The sequence below is a fragment of the Carya illinoinensis genome, chromosome 2 (assembly GCF_018687715.1).
Source record: "Carya illinoinensis cultivar Pawnee chromosome 2, C.illinoinensisPawnee_v1, whole genome shotgun sequence".
In the NCBI taxonomy this organism is placed as follows: Eukaryota; Viridiplantae; Streptophyta; class Magnoliopsida; order Fagales; family Juglandaceae; genus Carya; species Carya illinoinensis.
In genome coordinates, this window is record NC_056753.1 from 10831875 (window position 1) to 10847399 (window position 15525).

The following is a 15525-nucleotide window of genomic DNA, read 5'->3' on the forward strand; positions in this document are numbered from 1 at the left end:
TGTTTCTGCTCTCTGCAAAAAGAAAACATTTAGATTTTCTTAAACAAGAAATTAGATTCAAACGTGTTTCTGATAATTTGCATGATTCCTTGCTTAGATCTAAAATCGAAGATTTTCAAAAAACTTTGATTTATGAAGTCTGCTCGGAACTTCCTAATGCTTTCTGGCATAGGAAGAAACATGTTGTTTCTTTACCTTATGTTAAAGATTTCTCTGAAAACTTAATTCCAACCAAAGCAAGACCTATTCAAATGAATAGAGAAACTTTGGAGTTTTGCAAAAATGAAATCCAGGATCTTCTTGCTAAAAATATCATCAGGCATAGTAAGTCACCCTGGTCATGTGCAGCTTTTTATGTTCAGAAAAATGCTGAGATTGAGTGAGGTACACCCCGTTTAGTCATTAATTACAAACCATTGAACAAGGTGTTAGAGTGGATTAGGTATCCCATTCCTAACAAGAATGACTTGGTTCATAGATTGAGTGATACAATTATTTTCTCCAAGTTTGACCTTAAGTCTGGATTTTGGCAAATCCAAATTAGGGAGTCTGACCGGTACAAGACTGCTTTCACTACTCCATTCGGTCACTATGAGTGGAACGTCATGCCATTTGGGCTGAAGAATGCTCCTAGTGAATTCCAAAATATTATGAATGATATTTTCCTATCATTCACTGATTTCACCATCGTCTACATAGATGATGTTCTTGTTTTCTCCAAATCTATTGATGAACACTGGAAACATCTCAGAACGTTTCTTGAGATCATCAAAAGAAATGGACTTGTTGTTTCTGCGAAAAAGATTAAGCTATTTCAAACCAAGATCAGATTCCTTGGTTATGACATCTTTGAAGGCAAAATCAGGCCCATCCAAAGAGCCATTGAATTTGCTGACAAATTTCCTGATGTCATTCTTGATAAAAACCAACTTCAAAGATTTCTTGGTTCTTTAAATTACATTTCAGATTTCTACAAGGATATGAGAAAACAATGTCGCCCTCTCTTTGCGAGATTGCGTTCTAATCCTTCTCCGTGGACTGATGTTCACACCAACGTAGTCAAACAAATCAAGACACATGTCAAAACTCTTCCATGTCTTGGGATTCCTACTTCAAATAGCTTCAAGATTGTCGAGACTGACGCCTCAGACGCAGGCTATGGCGGCATCCTGAAACAAGTTGTTTCACCAGGTTCTTCTGAACAGATTGTTCGTTTCTATTCCGGAACCTGGAACCATGCACAACATAATTATAGTACTATTAAAAAAGAGATTTTGTCAGTAGTACTATGTGGTTCTAAATTTCAAAGTGATTTGCTTAATCAGCATTTTCTTTTACGCATTGATTGCAAAACTGCTAAAACTGTTTTAGAACAAGATGTTAAAAACATTGCATCAAAACAGATTTTTGCACGATGGCAAGCTATTTTAAGTGTTTTTGATTATGATATTGAATTTATCAAAGGTTCTGATAATTCGATCCCTGATTTTCTTACCCGTGAATTCTTGCAGAAAACATGAGTAAGAAGAAGAAACCGGTTTCACCGATTACTTCACCACCTCCCAGACCGGTCTTACCAATGCTTATGCCTCCAGCATCTGCATCAACCATAGCTTCCTCCCCACTGGAGATAGCCAATAGATTTACCAGTCTAGGACAAGTTCCTAGGCCAATTCCTCCCAGTTCATTTGCTTCTACCTTAGTCACTCCATACGATGCGTATGCGAGTCCCTTAGCTACGATAAACCCCAGATTTCCCTCTGCCAACAAGGCAGAATATTTCTTAAAAGCTTGGTTTCAGAATCTGTTTTACATTGAGAAATCAGTAAAAACAGATCCCTTCCAGATTGCTTCTGATTATTTTCCCCGAGGTTTCCATTGGATCCCTGAGGATCTAAACAAAAACCTCAGCTACTATCTTGGAATTTTGGTTGGCACCGGTTCCATTTCAGTTAAACCCATTTACTGCAAAGTTGATCCTGCAAGGGTCATCTTTCACAACTGTTTTATCATTTCAGTCATAACCGAAGAAGAATGGGAAACCCACCCATCTACCTTCAAAACAATCAAGGATTCTAATGCTCAGTATAATTATTATGATTATATTGAAGCTTGGTTAAGATTTCCTTTGTTTCAAACACCAGCTATGCAGCACTCTTGGTTTTTCAATTTCAACAAGAACTGCAAGCAATCATTTCCTTTGTGGTTTCAAAAATGGTGGCATTTCTTTGGCCCCATTGATGATTTGTTTCCTGATAGTCTTCAGAAGGCTATTAAACATTTTACCGTTTCCAGTGTATCAAAAATGAAAGGACGAGACATCTTGCTCCCACCCTTACTCCATTTCTGTGCCAAATACAAAACTCCTTGGATTTGTAGATGGCAATACACTAAAAAAGATTACATGTTAATTCGACAATATTTTGTCAAGTGGTGGGATAAATTTCCTCACACTAACGATATTGTCTCAAGAATTTCAGCTGATTTTCCCCTTGTTGTTCCTAACCTCAAGGATAAACAACAATTCCCTTCCCCCACCCCAAATCAAGCTTTGATTACATATCCAACCATTCCAGGTTCAAGTGATCAAGCTTCAGGTTCAGGGTCAAAGAATTCTTCATCAAAACAGAAGAAAAAGTCACCTTCCGGTAAAAAGAAGAATTCTACAGCTTCATCCTCTTCTCCAAAACAGAAGAAGCAGGATTTACTTTTACAACTTGAACTGTTGAAGAAGTCCATTGAACAGACCTCCAACAGTGAAGGTTCGGATAAAGAGTCAGAAGCTTCATCAACAGAATCGACGGCCTCTGATCCATACAGCAACATTTTTGGACATGACTCGGAACACTATCCCCCTAGGCTGGGAGATAATTAAATCATGCCCAAACGGCTGCCCTCTTCTCAACCGCGGAGTTTCAACTTTTTGGGGGTGGAAAGATGGTTCGACCATTACAAACGGACAGCACATTGAAGACAGAAATGCTTTCGGTGCTTTAGTCATTTCAGTTTGCTTCGATCATTACAAACGGACAGCACATTGAAGACAGAAATGCTTTCGGTGCTTTAGTCATTTTAGTTTGCTTCGATCATTACAAACGGACAGCACATTGAAGACAGAAATGCTTTCGATGCTTTAGTCATTTCAGTTTGCTTTCGGCACGATCAGACAGCACATTGAGACAAAGATGCTTTCGGTGCTTGGAGTGCAGGAAAGAATATCGCACTTTCGGTGAAAGAAGACAAGACCACTTTCGACGAGTGCATGCTTTCTGAAAAGTGAATAGTAAAAAAAGTCACTGTTCACTTTTACTGTTCATCCCGTGATTTATGGGATCCTTTGATTGTAAAAGAGCTTCCTTCATCTATAAAAGGGCTCTTCGTTTTATTGGGAAAAACAGAACTTTCTAGCCGAACTCACCTTCAGCAAGAACTGCTTCCCATACAAGCCAAATTCACCTTCCTTCTCTTCTTCTCTTTATTTTAAGTTTGTGTAAGTTTGTTTAAATATCTACTTTCAATTAATAATATTTGAAAGTTTTGGTTTCATTATTTCTTTATTTTTCATATCAAGCATATCATGCATCGGCAGTCTACTACGACTCCAAAGATATCTGTTCATATTTAAATTCTTGTCATTTATCTTCAAACTCTGTTATTTCATTTTCCTTCTATCATACACTTGATTCCGCTTTTATGGTATCATATATATATATATATATATATGTATATATTTATATACATATGCGCACACAGACTAGGCTGGCTGGGGGGCAAGGGTAGGAGGGAGCCAAGATATCACTATACCTTTCATGAGTTGGTGACATGCTAAAGAAAACAATTGGAATGAGGTTCTATTAATTAACATGACCTTCCACCCAATCAGACCATGTTCTTAGAGGCAGCTCATAGACGCATTACAAGAAATTTAATTTTTAGAGACGAAATTTGTTAGGGACGAAATAAATTTCGTCCCTAAAAATACTTTTCAGAGACGAAATTTAAATTTCGTCTCAAAATATGGAGTATCTTATAAATCCGTTCGAACTAATACATATTAGTTCGAACCGGAGATTTTGGGACGAATTAGATCGTCTCCAAAAATATAAACCGTTCGAACTAATAAAATTTAATTCGAACAGATAATTAATCTATTCGAATGCAAAATAATTGGTTCGAATGAGTATTACTTTGTTTGAACGGTATTATTTAGTTGAAAAGATATATTGTTAAAATTGTAATAATACATATTTTTTATATTAATTTTTTATCGTTTTCAAAGTAAATAAAAATGTCTATATATCATATATTATGATTTACAATGAATTAAAATATTTACGAATTCATAAATTAATTTTATGTAATTAATTTAAAAATATTTTAATTAAATAAATATTATTTTAAAGATATTGTCATTTTTTTAATTATCGTGAACTTTAAGAGTAATGAGAATAAAATATAATTAATAATAAAGAGGCTAGCAAACACTAAAAATAAAAACCATACATTAATTACATCCTAAAAAGAGTTAGACGTTCTATACAACATAAAAATAGTAAAATAATAACTAACAATATCTATTTATTAAGTAAATCAAAATCCTCATGTAAGGTATGTAAGTATCATTCCAGGTCCTTTAACTTTTCCATGATTGGCTAAATGAAGTCCCTCAATATAAATAACAATAAGGGCTGCCAAATATTATCTTTAGTTCGAATGATTAAAATTCAATTCGAATGGCCGAAAATTTCATTTGAATGACGTTAAAGTCCATTCGAATGACAATAAATTCCATTCGAATGGTCTTGAATTTCATTCGAATGGAATTTAGGCTCATTCGAACGGAACTAAGCCAAACAGATATGGTTGAGTCGACTCAGTCCCGAATCTACAAACTAGTTTTTCACCATAATCCAAGATTTTAATTGGTAGAAATGATTTAGGAGTAAAGCCCCATCATTTCTACCGATTATTTTTGTGTCATTTGGTCCCAAAACAACAAAATGGGATCGGAGAAGAAACTGTATCGCGGCATATATAACATAATTTCGTTCGAACGGAAATGGTATAAGTTCGAACGGAAAGGGTATAAGTTCGAACGAAAAGGGTATAAGTTCGAATGAATTATATAATAATTCATAAAAAAAAAATATAAGCACAAGAGGTAAAACAATACGTTTTATATTACTAATACTAGTATATAATACTAATATTAGTACTAATAAAAAATTTCTGGACTAGTATATATAATATAGTATATATATATAATATATATTAGATATCTATATTATATAGTATAGAGTATTTAATTAGTTACTTATATATATTGTAAGTAACTAGTATATATATTATGCATTAGATGAGTATAAAATAGTATTGTGTAAAGCATTGCATTATAAAGTAATATACTAAGTATATAGTAAAACATTGCATTAAATATAAGTACAAAATACATATATCTAATATATTTGGTTTGTATATTAGTAATAAACCAAGTACTTAGAATATATAATAAAGTATTATAGTACTATTAGTTTTCATATATTTATGCTATCTATACTATAATATCACTTAGTATTATACTATTAGTAATACTTAGTATTATACTTATAGTGATACTAATTATAAGTATAACACTATAAGTGATACTAAATAAAATATTATACTATTAGTAATATTTAATATTATAGATTGGTAAGAAACTTAGTATTATGCTATTAGTGACACTTAGTATTATATAGTGTATATATTTTTTACAAATACTAATAATAATATTGAAAATATTATGTGTATATTTATATATTTCTAGAATTATATATTCGAACGAATATAAAATAGTTCGAACAGAGATAAAGTATGTTCGAACGAATTGTTTTTGTTTGGAGGGAAAATTCGCGCCAAATTATCGGTATATGCTGGAGAATATTCCATTTTTTTGTTCGAACGCTTATATTATTAGTTCGAACGGGAAAATATTGTGGAAAAAATTAGCGGTCTTTTTGAATTTTCGCGTTCGAACTGCTAAAAAATCCGTTCGAACATAAATTCACATATTATTAAACCGATCATTTCACTTCATTTTCACTCGGATTGAAGTTTGAGAGAAGGAGAGAGAGCGACAGAGGCTTTGAGAGAGTGTTGTATAGAGAGAGAGCTTAAAGAAGTGAGAGAAAAGAGATTCTTGAGGGAGAAAAGACAAGAACAAGAGGTAATATGTATTTTTTTTGTTATTTTTCATTCCGATTTTCTTTTACAAGTATCTTGATATTTGCTGCATTTATTTGTTGGGATAGAACAACGGTTTAATGTGTTTTATACATATAGGTATTGTGGATTAATATTTTTATTAGATTGCAAAAATTAGAGGTAAGTTTTTATAGTTTTCTAAGTTATTTAATAATCATATTTAGGGATAATAATTTAGTTTTCAATATATTATATTGAAATATGCTGTAGTGTATGGGAAAATTGTGTTTTGTGGTTCAGTTTTTTGCTATGTTTCATGAATGGTTTCTGGCTTGGTCCCATTCGAACACTCTGAATACCGTTCGAATTGAATTTTCTCCGTTCGAACGGAATCTAACTTGACCAGAATTTCGTTCGAACAGTTTGAGTGTTTGTTCGAACAGTACCAATTACGTAGATATTTATAATGTAATTATAAAATGTAATTATAATGTATAATTGTAAATATTTAAGTACTATAATTAAATAGATTAATATGTTAATTAGTTAAAATATAATTATAAATTAATTAATTAAATATTATAATTAAATATTTGAAAATATTTAAATGCTCTAATTAAATAGATTAATACTCTAAATACTCTTATAAAATATTTAATTAAATAATTATAATGAATTATTGAAAATATTTATGTACTCTAATAAAATATAATTAAAATATATGATTCTGAGACGAAATTTTAAAATATTAATTAGTTAAAATATAATTATAAAATAATTAATTAAAAAATTATAACTAAATATTTAAAAATATTTAAGTACTCTAATTAAGATGATTAACATGATGGAATATACTTATATAATATTTAATTAAAGAATTATAATGTATAATTAAAAATATTTAAGTAGTCTAATTAAATAGATTAAGACTTCATTTTATACATTTATTATAATTTCAAACAGAAATGCCTCCTAAACGCAAAAGAACACGTGAGCCATCCCCACCACTTACTAACTCCCGTGTGATTCACCTGTCAACAATGGTGGGCCAACATCACCAGCGCCAGAACAAGGTATTTTATCACTGCATATCTTTTAAATAAAATATGATATTATTTTTTCATATTGTCTCCATTAAATCTTAATATATACACTTTTTCATATAAATTATGATATTAATTTTCATTTTGCAGCAAGAAGAAAATCCTACTGATTATGATCTGACCCAATTGTATGCTAAAGCACATAAAAATCGTGATGGTGTTTGGAGCAATCCTGAGGCAGAGGCAAATTATGTAAGTTTAAGTTTATTTAATTTCATTGTCTAAATATATTTTTGTTACATATACTAATTTTAATGTTTTTCTTTTTCCAGGACAAGATGATATCTCTTAAAGACACTGTTGCGGATCCATCTGATGAATCATCTGTCAACGATGCTCAAATCTTTTCTCAAGTTCGTGGATCACGTTCTGGATATTTGAGGGGCTTAGGACGTTGCGTGAAGCCATCCTCAACATCTTCATCATCTTCTAAAACCAGATCGAATGACGACAAGACTAAAAGATTAGAGGAAGCTGCACTTGAGATAGAACGATTGAGATCGAAGGAAAAATAGTTACTGACCCGATTAGATCAAGCAGCAGATTTAGAAGCAAGATTAGAAGAAAGGCTACAATTAAATAACCAAAAAATGTTTGAACAATTTCAATTAATGATGTCCCAAAACCCTATACCACCACTACCACCATAATCATAATTCATTTGGTTTTTTTTAATTGCCTTTAATATTTATGATGTTTGTAAACATTTGAACAATTGATGTATATAGATTACAATTTGATGTATATAGATTACAATTTGTATTATCAATTTCATTTTGTTTGATCAATGCCGTTCGAATGGTAAATTACCATTTATGCATACATTCGAACAAAAACATATCCATTCGAACAAAAAAATTTCCATTCGAACAAAACAATATCCATTCGAACCAAAAAATTTCCATTCGAACAAAAATATACCTATTCGAACTTACCGGAAAATACAATCCATGCGTTCGTTCGAACAAAAATATTTTCGTTCGAACTTGATTCTGAGACGACATTTTTTTGTCTCAGAAAAAATTTTGCGTTCGAACGGTTTCGACCGGTTCCGCCCAATTTCGTCCCTAAAAATACTTTTCGGAGACGTCTCCGAAAACTTTCTGAGACAGCCTTTTTGAGACAAAATAGAGACGAAATTTTTTCATCTCCCAAAACTTTTAGGGACGAAATTTCCATTTTTTAAGACAAAATTTTTTGTCTCAAAAAATCATATATCTTGTAGTGACGTGAAGCATCTCTATTTCTTTATAAATAGCATCATCTGGACTTTCAAATGATCCCCACCTAATCATTGCCACCAAAAAGTAACAGGCTAAGATTAGATTGCTATTTAAGTCGATATTGTGACAAATGATCAATTAAGGAGCTAACTATCTAGCTGCTAATATTGGGGTACTTTTATGTATCGAAAAGTACTTACAGAACTTTCATTTATGGCCTCCTCCAACATAAGTAGGAGTCCAACATGACCAGTATGTCTGCGTCCGTCCAATGCCTAGCATGCTTCTCTATTGCCTTGACTCTAACAATCAGATCCAGTATCCGATGGTTTACCGGATCATCGAAGTTCAACTCCGACAGCAATGGAACCCAATAGAAATCAATCGACGCATTGAATTCCTTCATTGCATATATATATATATATATATAATTTACTTACTAAATTAGTTTCTGATCCAGTAAAATTTACAACACTTTAATAAGCGACGAGCCAGGTATATGTTTTAGCTAGAATTATGGCATTAAATATTAGTTGTATCTTAAGATCATACTTGTAGGTATATATTATTTCTTTTGACTATTGCTAATTCAATAATTCCTACGTGCATGCACGTAGGAATTCTAGGGTTGATAAGGCAGAACTACATGTTAGTATGTTACATAAATATATATATATATATATATATATATATATGGACCCTGCTACATCCATTGACAAAGGCTATCGAGCTTTTTTGTATCGACAGTGTTTAAAGTTTTGGATTGATCAATTTTTTATACAACATTTTTTGTGTTTTTTTAAAATATTAAAAAAATAAACAAACACAACACTAGAAAAGAAACAAAAATAAATGTTAAAAAAAAAACACATTTGGGTAAGGAAAATAGAAAACAGGTGTAATAATTGTCAATAGTACCATGAAACAGGTCAACCTACTACATTAACTGTAATTTTTATGGCTATAGCACTCTAAAACAGGTATATATCTATCAAAACCTCTTTTCTATAAATAAAGATAATTAATGTTAGCAGATTTGATATATAGGGGATGAACATGTGATCTTAATGTATTTGTCAGATTGTAAAGAAATGAAATTTTAGCTATATGTTATTGCCAACTACCCATACTGGAAAATATTATTTAATAAAACATAAATTTGCATAATCACTTATGCATGCCAACAGTAGGACCTCATTTTTAGGTGCACACCTATATATGTCAATTACATGTGTGATAGTGCATGTGCTGACAGGCATTTGAGGTTTCAACATATAAATATATATATATATATATATATGTGTGTGTGTGTGTGTGTGTGTGTGTGTGTTACGGCCTGGGAAATGAGCAGGAGGTGAAATTATATGTAACATAAGCAAGGGACTTAATCATGTGCAATATATAGGATAAGCATTAAACATGCAACTTGAATCATATATCTGAAGGTGATCATCTTTCATTACCATATAATATTAGTTGCTTTATTTAATTGTAAGAATGGTTATGGATGCAGGAAAATGTAGCAACAAAGCTTAATGAAAGCTGATGGATGATCGCAAAAAAGGGCAAGGGAGTACAAATATTGTTACATGGGGAACTTCTCACCATGCTTCATTAATATAGGGAGTACAAATATTGTTACATGGGGAAGTTCTCACCATGCTTCATTAATAGAAGTTAAGAAGTACAAATCTGCTGACTGGTGGGTATAATGCATGTATTGGCTCTGTCCCATTCATGTTTGCCTAAAAAATTTATATGTTCATGTAAATATTTTAGGCAAACAAACATTTTAATTGGAAAGTTCCTTTGTTCATATAACTTTTGCTTCCACCTGCCATGTATAGACTGATTTGTAGTACTACTTCACTCCCATGTATATGACACTTCTCAATGGCATTATGTCACATATATATATATATGGTTCAACTCTAAATGATGCTTTCTGATTGTTTTTGGTTCATATGGAATCTATACATGGCATGATTAGTAATGTGTTAAATGATCTCATATTATTTTCAGTGTAATTATTAATGTATTCACTAGTTTATTATATGGGTTGATGTATACTGGTTAGTAAAATATTATGTGTTACTCAGCCAATAACTAAACTATTGAAGTTGGGTTGAAGTTAGGTACGTGATAATTGTAATATTATTCGTTCAATGTGATAAAGTGAAATTATAACTGCAATTTGGAAGACTAATTAATATAAATTTGGAATTGTTAATAAATACTGACTTTATCCCATTTATTCACATTGATGACGGACCAACTTAATTAACAAATTACATTCTTTTTCAACCAACTAAAGGTAAATATAGTGTCGGAATAGATTGTAAATTAGATCCATTTCCAATAAATTGCGACGTGAAAAAATCAAGTTCACACGTGAAAAACATTCACGACAAAACCATTTGCGATGCTATCAATGGCGACGCAAAAAATGGTGTACTGGGTTTCCAAATCAGTTTTTGCAGCGCGTCAATGGCTATTGCGGCCCATTGGAAATGACGGCAAATTTCATTACAGAATGATATTTGTGGCACTATCCTGAGCGACGCAAACAATCCAAGTATTTCCTAGCAATTTTCCTATTTTTTGTGACAAGGATGGGACATCCGTTAATGGCATTTTGGAACTCCACGTTTTGCAGTAATTAAAGCTAATATATTCATCCTGTTTTGACTATTAACAACGCTACTCTGTAGCTGCAATTAAGTCTTTTCAGTAGCATAATTACATTATTTGTAGCGCAAAAATTTGTAATTAGCTGCGATATAAAACGCTGTGAATATATGATCAACGGAGACGATTACATGTTTCACAGCCAAAAAAAACTTTTTGAGATGGATTGGTACCAACCATCTAGCTGCGAAAGATTGTGGACACTAATATATCTTTTGCGGCGCGAATTAATGTATTTGCAGCGATTTAAATCGCCCCAAAAAGTCGGATACCTTGTAGTGCGTTTCTATTATATTTAGTCTAAGTTTACACTCAGCTTACTGAACTTAACTAGGGAAATTTCACTTTCTGTTTTTCTCAGTTGGCCGCTAAAATGCATAATCTTGCGACGGGGTAAACATAACCTTTGTTTTCTTATGCTGTTTCAGTATAATTAATAAATGCCCGCTGATTACTGCTATGTTATTTTTATGAGAATTATTCATCTCTACATTCAGTAAATGGCTCATAGATAATTTGCATGCTAGAATGGATTTGCTTGATCTTATTGAGTTATTGGAACTCACCCAATTATCTCTACTTTTTAGATAACATTGATGATCAGGGCTGAGAACCAGGAATATATAGATGGCACTAAGGCGGGATTAGAAGACTAAGTACTGTCAAGTGTCACCTTTGTATTTATCATGGCTATGAGAATTTTTAGTCAAAAGGACTCGCCCCCCACCCTAGTACGATAAAAATATTACAAGAAAGTTTTGCATGAACTACTTGCATGTGCATGCTAAAAGCAAAAAGGAATATGATTCTATGAATGATCGAGCTCCATTGTGGACCACGCACGCACTTAGCGTTTCATTTTCAAGCTAATAAAGTCAAGAAGCAGCCATGGATAGAGATGATGGTCCTTCCACTCCTAGTTTTGCCTTGTGTCCGTCGCAGGCAGTTTGTGGGAGAATATTTTTACGAGGTCATGAGAAAGAAGAGATGGGGCTAAAAAAATGATGGATATGGAGCAGGAAGGGGGACCAAGGGAAATATGATTAATCCAGGCCAGTAGGAGGCCAGCATGCATTTATGATTAGGCACACTAGCTTGTTTCTGCTGCACGCATAATGATTTATTAGTCCTTGCACACACCATGCACCAATACGGATGGTAACCTCCTCATAATTAATCATGTCTTTATGTATTTGATTAGATGCCTTATCATTGCTGTTTGTTTTAATTATTACTCCTACGTGATGTTTCCAGCCCACCCAAACTCGGCCGGGTCTTTTTTCTCTCTCTAATCAAGCATAATATACACATATTTTACGACTAAAGAACATAATAGTCAATAGAGTGAGATGTCTCAACATTTATCATAAATTAATAAATCCAATATAAGAAATTAAAAAAGAATAGGAATATAGCGTCAATGACTTGACCTTCACTCATTTCTCACAAGGAGAAGTCATTTGAAACAATTTTGATACAGATCAAAAATGGATTGCAATATTATAATTGGAAGTCATAGTGAAGAATTGTGTGTTACATTTTGCTGGTTTTGACTAGCTGTCAAAGACTTCCACTATCTCTCGCCCATGATTTTTGTTAAAAAAAACAAAAAACAAACCTTAAGAATATAGCAAACAGGAGATATACTGAATCGCCGAGGGACGACCACCCAAGACTTTGGTGACGCGTAGTCATGCACTATGCTAGTAGAGCGGAGGATAGTTAAGTGTAAAGGATTTGATGTTCTAGCCCAAAAAATATCGCATGTGGTGGCAGCAAGCACTTGGTATAGCGGCATGTAAATTAATCCACATGTGGCTCACTTGTCGCTTCGTTCGACAATCTGTTTAGGCCGTCTTAAAGATTGGCAGCTAGGGAATCTTGCAATGGGGCATGTGGCAGTCGTTATGGGTTGAAAAGCAGATAGGCACTTCTCATTGCTATAAATGGAAAACTAGATAAAAACTGGTAAAAGACAACTGGATAGTTTCTAGACAACCTAGAAGGGAGGAGGGAGGGAGGTGCAGAAGCACCTCCTTTGGAATGGTTAGGTCATTTGGTAGGGAGAAAAATTCGCCTAGAGAGAGAAAAAAAAAGTGATTGACTGAAATGAAAGTGTGCTTGGATGTTGAGGATACCTCAATACTTCTCAACATATTCCACTACTATTTATTATTTTATTATTACTTTTTACTTATTTTTTATTACTATTCAATATTTTATTATTACTCTTTACCTACTTTTTTATTACTATTCATAATATACTTTAATACTTATTAACACACAAACCCAACCTAAAGTATTGCTTTCCTGTTTCAACCAATATTTTATAAGTAAGAAATGTTATTTGCAGTATTAAGATGAGTTGGTTTAAACTAATTGATTTTTTTTTACTCATTATTAATTTATTCATATATCATAATTTTAATAAAAGAGAAAAATAAATAAATAAATAAAATATGTAATATATAATATATAATAAAGATGATTAATAGAAATTTTTTCTCCCGATAGAAAAGCTCCTTCCATAGAGTTTTGTAGAGTGGGGTGGGCTCCATCCCCCACCTGTGGATCGATCTCCTCGTGGGGATAAAATTCTTAAAGAGAAGTTCTTTTTTTACACATAATAATTTTTGTTATTTTCTATTCTTTTTTAAACTGAGTTGTTTTTTACTACTTCTACACTTTTACGTTTTTTCTAGGAGGCAGCTAATGTGGCATAAAGGTAATAATGATGGGATTTTAGTCCAAGTCTTATCATGTGGCATTAATGCAGCATGTCATCTCTGTCGTTTAAAAATGTAATGAGGGCTGGATGGAAGAAATTAGTTTTTAAAAGTCTGTAAACTCGGGGAGTAATTAGCAAAAATTTGAAACTCATGTAGCTTTTTACAAACGGATGAAAACTTTGGGACTTAACTATTTTATGCCCACGAACACCGCATTTACATTTTGAATGAGTTTGAGATGCTTACCCCTCGTGTAGTTTTACAACTTATTCTATTTCATCTTATTTAATTATTATAATTTTTTTTAAATTTTTACATAAAATATAATAAATAATTTAATTTTTTTATATAAAAATTTAATAAAATTATAATAATGAGATAAAATAAGATGAGATAAGATTAGACATTTTTATCATCTAAACGGAATCGTAAGTTTTGGTGAGATTATCATATTAGTTAAAAGAAATGAATACTGGTTCGCTGATCCCACCATGATTGTTGATTCCACCATAAAAGCTCAAGTATGCTTATGTCTCTATCATCCATCAAAAGAAAATAATACATATAAACTAACAAAGACTTATTCCCATTAATTTCATAATAATTCTATTGATTTTTAAAACATAATTGAGTCAAATGGAGGATGATAGCAAAAGATAAAGAGAAGATATTTTTAAAAAGCAATACATTATGCTGGAAACTAATACTAAGGGCTAAGTAAGAGTTATATGCATACCAACATAGGAATGTTTGGGGATAGAGATGAGAATTTTGAGTTTGAGATGATAGTTTAAAATATTATTTTATTATTTTGAGATTTGAAAAAGTTATATTAAAATTTGAAAAGGTTGAATTATTTATTATATTTTGTATAGAGATTTGGGAAAGGTGTAATAATGATATGAGAATTTTGAGTTTGAGATGAGAATTCTTTAACCCCAAACCTACTAAAGTTAGGGTGATAAAAGTATAGCAACCCAGAGGTCGAATAGGGATTATAATATTATTTATGCCACTCAGCAAGAACTTGAATATGTGATATATATGTGCTAGTATTAGGTCTAAGTTGAAAAGAGATGAGTTGAGATTAAACTTAAAAGTTTAATAAAATATTGTTAGAATATTATTTTTAATATTATTATTATATCATAACTTAGAAAAAGTTAAATTGTTTATTATATTTTATGTGAAAATTTGAAAAAGTTATAATAATGAGATGAGATGAGATGCAACATTTTTTGTATCCAAACGGGACCTTCATATGATATATGATCACTTGCATATTTCGCTTATTGCATTTTGTTGAATCACATAAATTTTTGTATTGTATGATTGATTTCTTAATCTACTTTATTTTCTTACATCATTTTTCATAACAACATACCTACATTGACATAATTGGTTTATTAATCGACTGTTAGTTTCTTATTTTACTTTATTTTTCTTACATCATTTTTCATAAGAATAATGTTATATGCAGTTATAGAATGCACAAATGTCGCATAGTCATTTTAAAAAAGAATGAAATGTATTATTAAAAAATTAATTTCTTTTTATATAAATTTTATATTTAATTACACGACACTTTTTTTTTTTTTT